The 17,499-nt window shown below is 35.5% G+C and overlaps 1 protein-coding gene across 1 annotated transcript in view; it reads left to right on the top strand.

The window, feature by feature from the left end:
* Positions 1 to 17,266, top strand: part of LOC131056384 (uncharacterized) — an 80,014-nt gene extending 62,748 nt beyond the window's left edge. Inside the window, exon 2 of the mRNA XM_057990750.2 lies at positions 16,795 to 17,266. The gene's annotated coding sequence lies outside the window, so the exon portion shown is untranslated. The remainder of the gene's footprint in view (positions 1 to 16,794) is intronic.
* Positions 17,267 to 17,499: the final 233 nt, after the last annotated feature.

Raw genomic sequence — 17,499 nt, 5'->3', positions numbered from 1 at the left:
GATTATCAAACCTATTGTTAGTATGTTTAGGGAATGTCAGCTAGAAAAGCAAATGAAGAGGAGATTCAAGAACAAGGAGTATTAAAAGTCAAAACCTCTGGAGTTGGTTCATACAGATCTATGTGGACCTACAAGGTCTGAATGGTGAAAGGTGTTTTATGTTGTTTATTGATGACATAGGTTACTTTCTTAAGAGAAAGGTCTGAAACATTAGAAATGTTTAAAATATTCAAGTCCATGGTTGAGAATCAAATTTATGTTAGGATCAAATGTTTGAGATCTTTAATAGAGGAGGAGAGTTTATTTTAAATGAATTTGATAGATTTCATGAAGAGCATGGTATTAGAAGACAATTTCCTACTCCTAAACCCCTCAACACAATGGAGTTCTAGAAAGAAAGAATAGGACTATTGTTGAAATGGCTATAACTATGATGAAGGATGCTAACCTGCCTAATGAATATTGGAAAGAGGTTGTGCATACTATTATTTGCATTCTTAATAGGGTTCAAATAAGAGTGAATCACACAAAGACACCCTATGAGATATGGAATGGAAAACCTCCTATAGTCATGTATTTCAAAATCTTTGGAAGTGCTACATAAGGAGAGATGAGGAAGATCTAGGGAAGTTTGATGCAAGATCAGGTGAAGGCATATTTTTGGGATATTCTGCAAGGAGTAAGGCTTACTAGTATTACAACAAAAGGCTGAATAATATTTTAGAAAGTGCAAATGTTAGAGCTAGAGAAGAATGAAATCAAGTTGGGATTGTACCTGAATTAGAGATATAAATAGAGGTTATCCCAATTGTTGTAGAAGGGAAGGAAGTTACAAAAGAAAAAAAAAGAGACGAGTGTAACAAAAAAAGAACTTGAGTAGACACCTAAGACATAAGAAAAGTATGTGCGGAAGAATCATTTAGAGGAATAGATCACTGAGACAAGAACATATAAGAAGAAGACTTGCAAAAACTAGTGAACATGCAACCTATTATTTCTTATCTCAGGTGGAACCGAAGACCTATGTAGAAGCTAAAAATGATGAAAGTTGGTTTAAGACAATAAAAGACATAAACCAGATAGAGAAGAATCAAAATGGGAACTGGTACCTAGATCAGTGGATAAGAATGTGATAGAAACTAAGTTTGTGTTTAAGAACAAATTTAATGAAGATGAAAAAGTCACAGTGAACAAGGAAAGATTGGTATGTAAGGGTTATTCACAAGTTAAAGGCATAGATTTTGAGAATAAATTTTCTTCAGATGTTTCTTGCATTTGCTGCTCACAAGAACTTTAAAGTATATTAGATGGATGCCAAGACATCATTCTTGAATGGAGAACTTGAAGAAGAAGTATATATTGAACAACCAAATGGATTCAAGTTGTCAAAAGATATGGATATGGTTTATAGACACAAGAAGGCACTTTATGGATTCAAGCAAGCTCCTAGAATTTGGTATGCAAGGTTGGATAGGTATTTGTTGCAACAAAATTTTATAAAAGGTACTACAAACAATAATGTTTATTTCAAAGTTGAAGGTGGTAAATTATTGATTGTTGTATACGTTGATGATATCATATTTGGAGGAGATGATAGTGTATGTAGGAAGTTTGGAGAAGAGATGCAAAAGGAATTTGAGATGTCTATGATAGGTGAGCTATCATTTTTCCTTGGTCTTCAAGTTACTCAATTAGAAAAATGCATTTTCATTTCTCAGACCAAGTATATCAAGGACAGGTTGAAGAAGTTTGGGATGAAGAATTCTAAATCCGTTGCAACCCCTATGGCTACTGATTGCAAGTTAAGAAAATATGATGGATCTTTGGATGTTGATGATAAACAATATACATATATGGTTGGGGGATTGTTGTATTTGACTTCTTCAAGACCACATATGATGCAGGTTGTCGGTTTGGTTGCTAAATATCAAGCTAATCCTAAGCAATCTCATGATCAAGTAGTGAAAAAGATATTTAGATATTTGAGAGGGACTTTAGATTATGAATTACGCTATAAGAAGGATGATGATTTTACTCTAAAAGAATATATAGATGCTGATTGAGCCGGTTGTGTTGATGACAAGAGAAGTACAAGTGGTGGTGCATTTTTCTTGGGAGATAGATTGGTCTCTTTGTTGAATAAGAAAAAAGATTCATTGTCTCTATCTACTATAGAAGCAAAATACATTGCAATAGAATCTTGTTATACTCAGGTTATGTGGATGAAAAAAACTCTTAGTATAAGACCATATCCACACTAGACTCCATCCAAAATAACAAGTTTGACATCAATGACAATATAACTCAAATTTATAACAATCTCCCCCTTTTTCATTGATGGCAACACTTGAAAATGAGTACATAATCAAACTATACTGAATCACCAAAATGCCTCTCTCCCTTGGACATCAAGGACGGAGGGCACAACTCAACATGACATGCTCTCTGGAACTACTTTCTTGCAACCAGAAAAAATCTACATACTCAATTGGTCCACTTGAGAGCAACAACAACATTAGTCTAGGAGACAAATAATAAGTCTTGAATCTCCCCTTGGAAAGATGCACCACATCTATGCACCTAATTAGAGAAAGGAGGAGCAACAACCCTTAATTTTAGCTTGAGATAATTAAAAGTATCATTTGCCAACACTTTAGTAAAGATGCCTGCAACTTGTTCTTTTATATAAACATACTCAAATCTAACTTCATTTACTACAATATTCTCTCTTAAGAAATGATACTAGATTGAGATATGTTTACTACTTGAATGCATTACCATATTCTTTGAAATATTTATGATATTAGTAGTACCACACATGATGGGAATAGATTCATAATATACTACTTTGATATCTCTAAGAGTTTGCTTCATCTACATAACTTGAGTACAACAAGATGCTATTACAACTTCTTTTTCTTGTGTAGTAGATAGAGATATATAATCTTTCTTCTTACTTAACCAGGAGAATAATTCATCTCCTAAGAAAAATGCACCTCCACTTGTACTTTTCCTATCATCAACACATAGCCCAATCAACATCTACGTATGATTTTAGCATGAAATATTTATTCTTCTTATACCATAGACCAAAATCTGTGGTTCCATTCAAGTACTTAAAAATCCTCTTTATTACTTGATCATGTGATTGCCTTGGATTAACTTGAAATCTTACAACTAAATATACATGCAACATGATATCTGGTCTAGAAGTGGTTAAATAGAATAATCCTCCAATCATGGATTTGTGCTTCTTCTAATCAACTTCCGAAGATTTATCATCTTTTCTCAACTTGCTACTAGTAGCCAAGGGGCTGCAACCAGTTTATAGTTCTCTATTCAAACTTCTTTATCATATCTTTGACATATTTGTCTTGAGAAATGAAAACTCCATCTTCTAGCTATGTAACTTACAAACCAAGAAAGAATGACAACTCACCAATCATTGAAATTTTAAATTCCTTTTGCATCTCTTCTGCAAACTCCTTACATAGATCATATTTTTCTCCAAATATAATGTCATCAACATATACAACAATAATTAGTAGCTTGTCACCATCACCTTTAAAGTAAATATTGCTATCAACAATGCCATTTTTGAAATTTTGTTGTAAACAATATCCATCCAATCTAGCATACCAAGCCCTAGGTGATTGTTTGAGTCCATACAATGTCTTCTTCCATCTACAAACCATGTGTACATCTTCAGATATTTGAACCCATCCTGTTGTTCAATATATACTTGTTTTTTCAAGTTCTCCATTTACAAAAGTTGACTTAACATCCATCTGATACACCTTAAAGTTCTTGTAACTAGAAAAAGAAAGAAACATTGTTATGGCTTCCATCCTAGCTACTAGAGAAAAAAATTCCTCAAATTCAATACCTTCAACTTGTGAATAAACCTTACACCTTCAACTTGTGAATAAACCTTACATACCAATGTTGCCTTATTCCTTGTGACTTGTCCATCTTCATTTAGCTTATTCTCGAACACCCATTTAGTTTCTATTATATTTTTGTCTACTGATTTGGGTATTGGTTCCCATGTCTAATTTTTCTATATCTAATTCAACTCTTCCTCCATTGCCTTTACCCAACTTTCTTCTTTTCTTGCTTCCTCATAAGACTTTGTAACACCCTCCTAAGGAACCCTAGAGGACAACAACAAATTAATCATTTAACCATAGCATTTTAAAATAAAAAAGTACATTGTAATAATTAACTCTTTGTGAAATTGGATTATATAAATGCACAACAAAAGACAAATATTCAGATAAACTAGATCCTCTTGCGGGTTCCCCAATGTCACTACTTAGTTAAGGATTTAAACAATATCTAATAAACTTAGTCAATGATAAATACCACAACATTACAAAATGCATGAGCATACATGTCTAACACTAGGTTCATTTTAATCCCCAAACTAAGTGTTCCTATGATAACCCTTACAAAGATATAATGATACATCCAATCACACAAGAGTGGTCGGTAGCAACATCAAACCACTTAACACTAATCTAAAATCACATTCATTCAATTACTACACATTACATTATATTACATCAAAGTGCATCAATCTCCCTAAGAGAGTGTCCAAATTACAATGATAAAGAAACAATTACAATGATACAATAACAATGATAATAAAATAAATCACATCTCCTAATACATAACTAAATCATCTACATCAAATACTGAGAGAAAAATGGAAAGAAGATAACAAGATCCATCCAACACTCACGAACAAGGCCATTAGTCCCCAATGGAGGTTGACAACAACCACTCGACCATTTGGAACCCTTAGGTCCACCCCATTTTTCTTAGGAGATAGACACAAGGCCGTGCACAACACAAACAAACAAGGTGCACAATAAATATCCAAAGAAACACAAGAATACAAAATAAACAATAAGGACTTAGCACAAGGTTTCACAAGAGGCTTCTAACACAACCACATTGGATAGGGTCCTAAGATACAATGAGGGAAGAGTGTCATCACATAACCCCAACATTGGTTATCCTAGCTAGCCTCTCTAGGCATTGACCCCCTTTTGGTGACTCATGTAGAATCGAACATTCCTCTCATGAGGAAAAGGAAGTTCGATCATGCCAGCTCCAAACATCCCCTAGATGGATAGACCTTCTCGTTTCCATTCTTATCTTATACGAGCACTAAGGCCATGGGAGCGACAAAATAATTATCTTGATTAATGTGTATTTTCCCCCAAATTCATTTACTTAGATATCACTTAATTAAAAAGCTCACAATAGGTTATCCTGGCTAGCCACTTTAGGGCCCCGACCCCCATGGAGATCCACTCCCCCTATCTTGCACCTAGACACCTCTGACCTAGGGTTCATTTCCAAGATAAGATATACATCAATTGCATAAATAACTCATATGAATCATAAGTCCATGATCAATAATCTGAAGCATACATCATACATATAGGCCTCTTTGAACCTTATCCATCAGGATACATCAATGAGTTCAGTTCCAAATGCCATAACCATTGGATATTCTTACATCCAAGCATAGGAAAAAATAAACAGATATGAATCAGTCTCAAATCAGGCCTTACTAACCCCCATACATTGATACAATAGAGAACAACCTCATGACAAGCCTCTAGAATCCATTCGGATACCCGAACTGATGAACAAAGTCAAACAAGTATGAGCCTCAAATTAAATCATCCCCAATAGAGTATTAAGGATTTATTTCAGATCCAATTATGCTCTCAACAATGTATTAATGATTCATTTCAGATCTGAAAATGGATTCACAATTTATCCTGCCAAATCTATCGAAAACATCAATACTGATCAACTAGACTTGCACAAAGGAACACTAAATAGAATGGAATCTTATAGGACACCATGGAAATGTATTTTTTGATATTTAAAAACAAAATATAGGTCCAAAATCTGATTTACCACAACAACAAATGATATATATTTTTATTTCCAAAATCTCTACCAAACCCACAAAACCATGATAAAACCATAGTACTCAATTCACCCAAAACACCACAAACTGATTTTGTTTGAATTACAAATGAAAATAACAACACATAAATAAGATTACAACCATAACAAGGGAAACATACATCTGAAGCATATCAACAAGACCCTACACAACAAGAAATCCATAAAACTAGACTTGATGATCATTGAAAAGAACACAAAGATTTCTTTAAAGAAACCCATAAAAATTCAAGAAGAGGACATTCAAACATAAAAGTACTCATACATACTTAGAAATCAAAACCATTTTCAGATTGAAAGTAAAGGTAATTAAGTTCACATTCTTTCTGTTCCTAAAGTAATGAGAATAGATCAAGCAAGAGGGAATCAAATCCTACTTGATTCCTATGGAGAATTCAAGAAATGAAGAAAGAAGAGGAAGATTGAACCACAAGGACAATCCACACAAAACCACAAATCCTTTCAATCAACAACCAAGCAAATGTAGCAGAAAATAAACCAACAAACCCCCTGAAACAATCTTAAGAAAACTCCAACAATAAACCCTCACCAAATGCACAAAGAATTGGAAACAAATTCCAACCAAATTATCTCCTCACACTTCAAAATCGTAAACCTCTCAAAATCTAGCAAAAACCACCATTAATGAGCAACCTTTTCTCTCCAAAAAAAACATAAAATAATGTAAAATCTCCTCACAAAATTGTGTACGGAAAAACTCAACCAACTCTCACAAATAAACTTAAAAATTAAAGCACAAACCAAGATTAAACTCATAAATAGAAACCAACTCCCCACCAGTCAAAATCAATTAAATATATATCCAAGGCATAATATATATCATCCCGCTTAAAACATATCTACACAAATAAATCTTTTATATCATTTATTATTTCCCAGAAACATAAATCAATTAATCTTTGTCTCATAAACAATTAATCTCATAATTAAATAGTAGGAATAAACACTTTGATATAAATACAAATAAATCATATCTTTAATTAAATAATAATATTAATAATAATACTAACAATCATCAATAATTACATATAAAATAACATTATCATCCCAATAAAATATTACACATAAATACTTACATCATAAGCAAGATAAAGACAACATTCACCACAAACTCAAGCAATTGACTCAAGGTAGTGAATCTTGTCTTTAGGGGAAATTCAAACAGGTAAACACATGATGAAAGATAACTATCATATTATGGGACAATGGTTAGGGTTAAGTCAACGTGGACCTCTATGCCATCTCCATTGGGACCATCTGGGATTGTTAGACATGCTCAGACCTGTGAAGCTAGGTGGAGTTGATGCCTGGTGCTTGCAACCAAAACAAAACACAAAGCACCCACATACATACACATCCATATATATACATCTAGGAAATAGGATTAGTAACCATAATCAATCCTTATACACAGTGATTCGAACATATGTTAGTATATCATATACACAATACATCATCTATCATATAGCCATAAGAGATTATAACATAAAACCATAACATCATCATCGTATCACTTCATAGCACGTCTAATTGTCAAGTAACCTCAAGCATTAAACCCTAACACTTCATTGTTAAACCCTCATCATAGATACATCACTGAAACATCATGGAAGTAATCATAACCCTAATATCACTAAATGGTCCTTAAAATATAGATCATCATAACATAGTCATGCCTTAAAACATAGATCCACTATACATAAACAACTAAATCAACCAAGAATGCCTACCTCTGATAGGAAACATGCCACATAAGCCAACATTAGTCCATAAGAACATAACTATTGGCATTAGATTGTCATTAATGTCAACAATTGGGAAGATGCAACAAATGAGTGTCCCAAAATGCAGATCAGACTTGATGGAAGTGCAAAAAGGATAAGTGCCCTAGAGGAAGATGAAGATACAGTGGACAACAAGTTATGTAGGTTAAATATACATGCATGGAGGTTGCATGGAGTAAATGGCCTCAAATAAGATAGAGAGGAAAATTGAGTCAATTATTGGACTTGCAGGTGGTTAGAGGACCAAGAGGTGAAATGACATGGGGCAAACAAGATTGACTAGAGGGATTTTGTGAAACTGTGCCAGTGAAGTGCATAACATGATGGTTATGTAACAGAGGCTATCAATAACGTGATAGGTTTGCTGACCCACTATCCCACGACAAAAAATGCCAAAGATATGTGGCTCTGCAGGATAAGATCACTAAAGAAGATAGAGGTGTACACAAGACAATTTCATGTTCTATAGGTATCCCAGAGTGTGTCTGATCCATCACCATTGATGTGTGCAAGTTGCATAATTGAAACATGTCAAAAATCCCTTGGTTTTGCAGTTTTTGGTGAGACCTTACCTTTCAACAAGACTCACTTCTTGTTTCGGAAGGCTCTATTGTCACAACAAAATGCTTTCCCTCTGGTGGGGCCTTGACCGAGCCCACTTTGTCAGACTTTTTGCATGGCGATGAAGTAGTAGGATCTCTGCACTCAGTGAAGTACCTTTTTCATGCTTATTAGAGTCCCGGATTTGGGCTACGTTGCAGGTGTGATGTGTTCATGTGGGGCCCATAGTTGTGTGGAAATAAATGCCTTTTAGGCATGACTTTCCCTTTCGGTAAGATCCTTTCTCTCTCTTGGCAGCCGATGGAGGTCATCTATTAATAATATGGGCAGAGATAAACAAAGGAGATGCAAATAAATTAATCATGATCAATATAGTGCTTCTTTTTTCATCTCTTTTCATTCAAATGCTTTACATATATATAGGAGTTTAATCTCCTACATTATAGGAAACTCCTAAAAAAACTCCCTAAATATATTTGAGTTGTTTTAACAACTTAACACACACAAACCACCAATACAGTTACCTATAAACAAACCTTATGGCTATTAATAATATTAAGTTGTTTGACAACAACTTGTTATTATTATATTTATTCATTACCCATAATAAATATGCGAGTTATTTTATTTAAGTCACTTTACCTCACACACTCTATTTGAACACTAATTCCCAACACCCCCCCTTAGTGTGAACATGGGGTGAGAGTACATCTCAATACTTGATGACCACACACAATAGCTCACCAAACACTATAATATAAGATTAGGGACACACACATCTACTCATGACAAGCAATATTAGTGGAACTAGCCTCAGTACGCTTAGTATTTTCATCCAAGGATAGGGACAAACACACTTACCCATAGATCCAAGGATAGGGACTAACACATCTATCCAAGGTCTTGCATCAATTTTGAATAGGGACAAACACATATACCCAAAAACAAGGGCATGAATAGGGACATACACTTCTATTCACAACAATTATGATTGGGGACAAACACATCCAATCATAATTACCAACTCTTGTGACTGGGGACAAACACATCCAATCATCTTGTGAATTGGGAAAAACACATCCATTCACAAACAACCAACAATATGTTGGCATATGTGCAGAGATGACATGATGACATTGTATGTTGTCATTGATGTCAATATGCTGAAGAGTGAACTAATATATTGAAGTAAGCAACTTGCAAGAGAACTGGTATGATGTTGCGAACTGGTATATGTGAAAGAGTGAAGCGGTATGTTTGTCCAAGTGAACTGGTATGTTGGAATATGAACCGGTATATGTGAAAAAGTGAAGCGGTATGTTTGTCCAAGTGAACTGGTATATGGAAAGTTTTGTATCAAGGTTTCATATGGTATGACTACCGGTTGGTAGTCTTCGCTTCAGGGTTTCCGGTTGAAGTGTTCTATTCCTGTGTGATTCAATTGATGACATCATGTGATGAGTTGGTATTGCAATGAAGAATAAATTGTGTTGCCACGTCAGCCTTGTGCACGTGAAGGATCTTGCATGAAGGAGATTGATCCTATCTACCTTGGGAATGTGTGAAGACTCTGTAAACGGTGGAGAACGCGTGATGGGTTATCAGCCTCTAGAAGTGGTGGAGAACAAATGATGGAGAACGTCTTGAGATCTCTTCAAGACTATTGTAATCAATGCAATATGTTCAACGATTAGGATCAAACCGACTGAATTGCTTAACCTAAATGTTTAGGGTTTAGGGTTTATGCTACCGACCTATCTGTTTCCTATAAGGTCGATGTTGTTTTTCATGTTGAGGTTGTTGGCAAATGTTGTGTGTGTATCTAAGTTCAGAGATATGTGATTCTTGCCAGGCTAGATAAGAGAATAGATACCTGCAGAGTGTGATTGCAAAAGGAAGGAACTAAAGAGGATCTGCATTGGCATTGAAGTGCTGTTACTAGATCATTGTAATACCTGTTGACCTCTAACACTTCAATAGTTGGAAAATCCCTTAACAGGGTAGCTCTAACCGGCTTGCTGTAAATCCTTTAACAGGGTGACTCAAAATCATTGAGTTCTTAAAATCCTCTAACAAGGTAACCTTTAACAGGGTTTAACCCTTAACCAAGTATTTTAGCCATCCCTTAACTGGGTGATCCCTAGCAGGAACAATTCCTAACATAACCTATTGTAAAGTCTTTAAACAAACTAGGCTCCTAACAGAGCAGACTTCAAAAGGGTTCAAAGAACAACTTGTGGGTATTCATCCCCACCATGGTTTTTCCCAGTTCGGTTTCCACGTGAAAAATATGTGTGTTATGTGTGATGCTTTGTTATTCTCTGTCAAGCGGTAAAGCATGTTGAACTAGTAAGTCTTTACATTTCTGTTGATGTATTACTAGTATATGCATATGGGTGAAATGGAAATAAGATCTTAGATTGTGTGGAAAGCTAAGAGTTACCGGTTTATGTCAGTCACATTCTTACTGTGTTTAACTGGTAGTAATCTGGTTTGGACCGGTGATATTGCTTGCTAGTCAAGTGCAGTGTTCTCAGTCAAACCAGTTCAAGGAAAAGTGCTTTTGCCAGTACTGATTCACCCCCCCCTCTTAGTACCAGTGTGGTACTAACTGTTCATCATTGATTCATCACAATAGCGATTAGGGACAAACACATCGAACCACTTACATCATCTTATGAATGGGGACAAACACATCCATCCATAACTTACAAAGCTTGAAAACCAGGTCTTTGTTGTCATGTATGTAGCCACCATTTGAGATCATTTCCACTATAATCATAAATTATATGAGATGGTTTCCACTACCACCTGGAAACCGATCTTGGCTTTAGTCATTTTGGGACAAGTTGTTTTGTCACTAATGCAGTTTCATGACCCTGTTACTAGTGACTGACAAGGGCCGCTAAATTTCCTCCAGCCTCTCGTGCCCCCATCCTCCAGTAGGTTTGATTTAGAGAACATATTCCTCCTCACTATCTTCATGTGGGGGGTCTTCAATATCCATCCCATGAAGGCATTCTTTATCATCATCTGCAACCAATGCCTTATATCTATTCAACTTGCCATTAAGAAGATCCTTAACACACTGCATGCAATTCATAACAATGTGTCCCTTCTTGCAGTAGTAGCACAAAATTCTATTCTTGAAGGAATGATTTCCCTTTTATTTAGAAGAACTAGATTTGGAGGAATGGTTATTCTTATTTTTACTATACATTGTAGTTTCCTCTAAAGTTGGGTCCATTTTATTAGCTCCTTGTTCAATTAGAGTAGATATTGTATCTTCTAGGCTAGTATTTACTTTATTCAACATGAATACAATATTACTATAACTAGGAGACATGTTATTTAACATAATAGATTTAGCATCATCATCATCTACTGTAGCATTTATCCTAGCTAGTTGATTCAATAGAGAGTGAAACTTACTGATATGTTGAACAATATTATCACCTTCCACCATTTTTAACCTGACCAATTTCTTCTTTAAACTTGTCTTTGCGCTTGTTGCTTGTGATCCAAACAAAGCATTCAAGCCATCCCACACTTCCTCTGAGGTTTGTGTTAAGTTGATATGATGGAGGTATGCATCTGATAGTCCAAGACCAATTAGAGCTATTCCCCTTCTATCCTTTGCAGTCCACTTTGCGAGTTCATCAACATTAGTTGTCTTTGTTGTTGCTCCACTTACCACATCCCACATATCCTTCTCAATAATGATTAATTGTAACTTGATCTGCCATCAATGGAACTCTTAACCTTGAAACTTTTCTATCAATATACTAGTTTCCTCCATTTAAAGAAACATTGTTAGACTCCCCAAATCTAAATAATGTTGAAGGTGACGGGTTCCACCGATAATGAACCTTAGTTGACACAATTTAAATTTTAACACTTTTACAAATTTGACAAATAGACCGTACTTTAGAATAATACTTGACTTTGACAACATGTAATATTTTTTTGACATTTAAACCATCACACAAAATATCTCCATCAAGACTAAAGTTTAAAAGTATAAAAGTTAACTTATAATATTAATCCACCCATGGACAAATACCTCTAAACTTGAGTGTGTTGAAAAAAAGTAAATACCCAATCCACAATGTGTTGATGATGCCAATCACGGTGAATCACCAAACATGAAAGTGCCTAGCTGAAGGAGTATACAAAACCCGCAAGGAAACTCGATGCCAAAAAAACAAACTTCCACTTCACATGGATTTGTAACTTATAGCAAAGACAAATGTGGACCAAATTTACTAATTGAGCACCAATGAAATGACATAGAACAAAAGCCCAATTGCCACACGGTCTTCCCAGACAAAACAATTGATAGTTTAATATAGATGCATTAGTCAACACTAGATCTTCAAAAAAAAAACACCAATGAAAATCTATTTGAGGTCGAATGAATGTTTGTGCAGTGTGCCCGATCCAAAATGCAAAGAAATTGCAACACATTTAGACCGAGATATTCACAGTGCTAGTGGAGATAAATCCTACAACCATATATGTGCTCCCATTCAAATATGTGTAGGCAAATAATTAAAGTTGTTGGAATCCAAGAACACTGAGAGGGGGGGAGGTGAATCAATGTTCTATTGGATTGCTCAATTTTAAACTTATCAAAACATGCTTTCACCAACCAGTAAACTTGTACATATAAGATTGAAATAATTAAAGCAACCAATAAGCCAATCATACAAATGAATACCATAACACAGAGAATTATATGTGGAAAACCTCATAAAGGAAAAACCACGGCGGGATTTGTGACCGACAATATCAATCCATTAGCCATATGAAAAGATATTACAAAATATAGGGGCCTACACTTGCAGGAAGGGTTACAACCTAGAGCACACTGCTCAATCACAAAAGGAGCCTCATTGACTACATAAAAATCTAGACTACAATCTGAAGAAATGAGTGAACTGCAAAGATAACATATCCTATACTTGAATACAGTTTCAATTAAGCTCTGTCTATTCCGGTCTGAAACCCTAAACCCTTGCTGGAATAACCTCATACATAAATATCCTCACATACATGATCTCTCTCATATATCTTGTATATTCTTCACACTCTCTTACATTACAAAATGATCTAATCAACTAGCCTATATACCCTTACAATCCATCATGCCTTATGTCGACTTATAAAGATAATTACAAAGTGAATATACATGTCGAATCAATAACATAAATATCAAAATCAATTGCTGATGCTGGATCTCTCAAATTGGTGTCTTCCTCCAATAGCGATAACCTGATGAAGTCATGTTGGTCTGCAATGCCGGTACCCAAAGAATTCCTTCCAATCGATGCAGATACCTGCTAGTGCCGATGCCGATAAAGTGTGTGCCGGTAATCAGCCAAACCAAAATGTGAAGCCGGAACATGTTGCCATCAATAACAACATATTGAAACCAATCAATTGAGTTTCAATTGCAAACAATCTCCCCCTTTGGCATTGATGGCAACACTCATGTGAAAAATGATAATGGTTTCCATCTGTCAGTTTCATCTTGAGACTACTCCCCTTGAGTTGAATATCCATCTGAGATCATGACCAATACAAAAAATACTCCACATCTCCATATCTCCCGATGCCAAGAATATATTTTTCACCTATACTCCTCCTTTGACATCAATGCCAAAAATAACAAAAACCAGGACGAAGAATGAAAAGACTGTACAATGAATGTCCCAAAATACCTTACCGGAGCTGAATATATTTGAAAATTTCCAGATAGGCTTTCTCCAAAAGCTTTAGATAGGTATCCCAACCTGATTTGAATGTGCCGAAAATAGGTACAAGTCCATTAAGCATATGTGCATATGACTCTTTATCCTTAAGTTCTATCGGTGTGGGCTTACCAACCATAACAATACACTCCTTATGCACACTTAATGAATCCAACCGGGGACTCACCAATCCTCTAAGACCTCTAGCTCTCCTTATAATTTAATCTTTATCCCTCTCAAGAGATAAAACTTGGGCTTCCAAAACCAAAATTTGACCATCAATAGATGTAGTCAAAGAATGTAAACCATCAAAAGAATTGACTATACCTAAAATCTCCTCCTGAATATCCTTAATCCTTTTATCTGTCTCAGCTGTAAGTAAGCCTGTGTTACAACATACTCTATAAATATTAGTGCATTGCCTCAAAGCATTATCAATCAATTTCAACTTATCATTAATCTCCTTCTTCTCTGACTCAATCATTTGATCAAATGTTGCTCTCTTAGCTTGTGTAAACCTTTCAAGTGCTTGTCGGTTTGATATCTGTTGTAAAGATTGAAAGTCCTTTGAAATGCTCTCTGTGATTATCTTAAGCTTGCTGGATGGGCTTGCTTCTTTGTCAAATTTGCACTTCGGGACAAGTCTATGCAAAATAGTGATAGACTCATCAATAACTCCTTTGTCCATAGATCCTTCCTTCATGATTTTCTGTGCAGTCATCATTATGAGCTCAGTGGAACTCATCTCAGTTAAGCTTTCTTTTCAACCTATGAGGTATCGATTGACAACAATGATGGGCTCATTACCGGTTCCCTTTCAGATTTCTCTTTCTTCTCCTCTGATGGTTTAACTTTTATAGCTTTCTCTCTTGCAATGGTGGCTTCACCACTTGGTGCAGTATCTGTTACTGTCAATTCCTCCTTATGAACTGTGACGTCAACCTGTACATTCGGATCCGGAGGACTATTGTCCTCAAAATGAGTAACCTGTGCACTATGATTTTGTCGGTATCTCAACATTTTCCTGTACATTAGTTTCTACCGGGGGCTCTATATCCAATATCTTAATATTTTTCAAAATTGTAGATGTGGTACCCATTATACCTTTACCTTTCCCTTCAACTGGGATGTCTATAGTATCAATTTTAGCCTTTGATGAAGTATGCAAACTAGGGTTTGCTGCAAAGAATTGAACCAGTTCCTTGTGGGTCTCCTTGACTATCTCATTAACCCTACCTAACATAAGACTGACTATCATGTGCTTGTTGTGAAATATTTTCCTGGCTGCAACCTCAAGATTCCTGTCCAACTCCTCTGGAGTAATAGTTGCACAAGTAGATAACAACTCTTGAATGTTTATATGCTTGTCCTCCATTGGTGATAATCTTCTAGCATCTAATTTGTCATATAACTGTGCCGGTATTTGATTTTAAATTTCTAACAAGGCTTTCTTATATATATTCAGATACAACAAAACTGCTTCCTCAACTTCTCTATGTTCATCATCATCCAAATGCTCATAATAGAATTGTACATTCTTCAACATACCATCTTTAGTTATTTCATCAACCAATTTTGCACAAGTCTTGGGTGAAATAAGAGTTACATTACTAGATACAAGTGCAAGATCAATGTCATCCATCTTCTTTCTTCTTCTAGTATAGGATGGGGCAGAAGGTGTTTCCTTAGGAGCTCGTTTCTGTGTTGGTACCCTGATTGTAACTTTCCTAACTGGTTGCTTCCTAGCTTCTACCTTAGTCTCTTCTCCTTTCTTCCTCAATACCCTCTTAAATGCTAAGGGTGTGTCATCATCAGATTTAGTTTCTGATGGAATGGGACCAATAAAAATATTTGGTTCTTTCCTCTTTCTTCTTTTTTCTAGAACAACATCGATTAATGCCTTGATGTCCTGAGATACGTGTTCCATAAATTTGTCTGCCTTTCCCCGTTGCTTCTCCCTCTTCTTCTAGTTAAACTTAGTTTCAACCTCTTTCTTTTTCTTCTTAGCAGTACCAAAGTTTTTCTTAAATTCATCAATAGGTGCATTAATTAGCAACTGTGCATAAGCATCTAGAATCTATGCATCAACTCCATAACCCATCTCTTCAATCCATATCTTCCCGAGCTTGATATTCCATTAAAGTTTCATCTTTCTTAACCATGAAGCATATCTCGGTTGAGTATTTCTCAATAATTTGCTTTGGAACCCTCTCCCTAGAATTCATAGCCTTCCGGAATGCCTTAAATTAACCCCATACTTTTTCATCTCACTGACTACCCAAACTCGCAATAGATTGTTTTAGTTGCCTTCCTACCAGGATATCAAATGCCCGTTGTCTCTTCCCAAAACCGAGAGTTTCATTTATGATAAATGATGAGTTGAGACTTTGTCATATTTTTATCTTCAAAACTCTTGGGTTTTTGTTACCTTTTGGTTTGCATAGTAGTAGTGATGTATTGGAACTTGACTATATGTATTCCATATGTTAAACCTGAACTTATTAAATCATGTTTTATCTTTTCCAGTCTATTCCTGCAGCCATGTCATTTATTCCTGCAGCCATGTGATTTATTCCTGTTGCCATGTGGATTATTTAGGGAAATATCATATGTGAATTAATAGATGTGTTAATTAAATAAAATGTGTATGTATGTACTTATATGTTATTTCTGTTGTAGTGCAGGTAATAAATGATGCTGTGGTGGATATTCTCCTATCACACCTGATGAAGGGAAGGATATGTAAGAGATAATTGAAGATCAAACTGTAGAAGAGCTGAGCAAGCGTAAGGGATGACATTAGCGGAGCAGTCAAGCGACACTACCAATGTCTAACTTCAGTGGGCATTGAATTTGCAAATACCGCCATGACATGCAATGATTGTGGTTTGGTTTAGATCCACATTTCCTGCATCATAGCTCTAGTTATCTCTTCTATAGGTCAATCATTCGCCTCTTCTTCTGGGCGTGATTTGTGTTGTCTATTATAGTTAATTTCTTTTTAATAAGAAACTCTTCTTCTTCTCAGGGTTAGCTAGCCAGAAGAAAGAAGAATTGGACAGAGGATTTTTGATAATCATTCTTGACTTTCTTTTTCATATTAAAACTATGTAATCACTTTCAGAAAGCAATGAATAAAGTTATGTTATTTTGATATGTTAAGAGTTGTTTTCGGGAAGCCTGGTATCACTCATCCAAGGGGTCCCACTTGGTGAGTGATCCTATATGTTCGTTAAAATTAGTTTTCTTTCCTTAAGCTGCAATAGAAGTTCTCGTGTTGACTGTTCCTGCAGCCACTGAAAACAGATCCACTGATTGTTCCTGTAGCCAAGCCAGAATAGAGTATTTTCTATTTATCCATATTGAATTTATCCAACATTGCTTTTATG

The sequence above is a fragment of the Cryptomeria japonica genome, chromosome 7 (genome assembly GCF_030272615.1).
Source record: "Cryptomeria japonica chromosome 7, Sugi_1.0, whole genome shotgun sequence".
In the NCBI taxonomy this organism is placed as follows: domain Eukaryota; kingdom Viridiplantae; phylum Streptophyta; class Pinopsida; order Cupressales; family Cupressaceae; genus Cryptomeria; species Cryptomeria japonica.
Note: the sequence above shows the minus strand (reverse complement) of the source record. Positions and strands in the feature narration are given on the sequence as shown.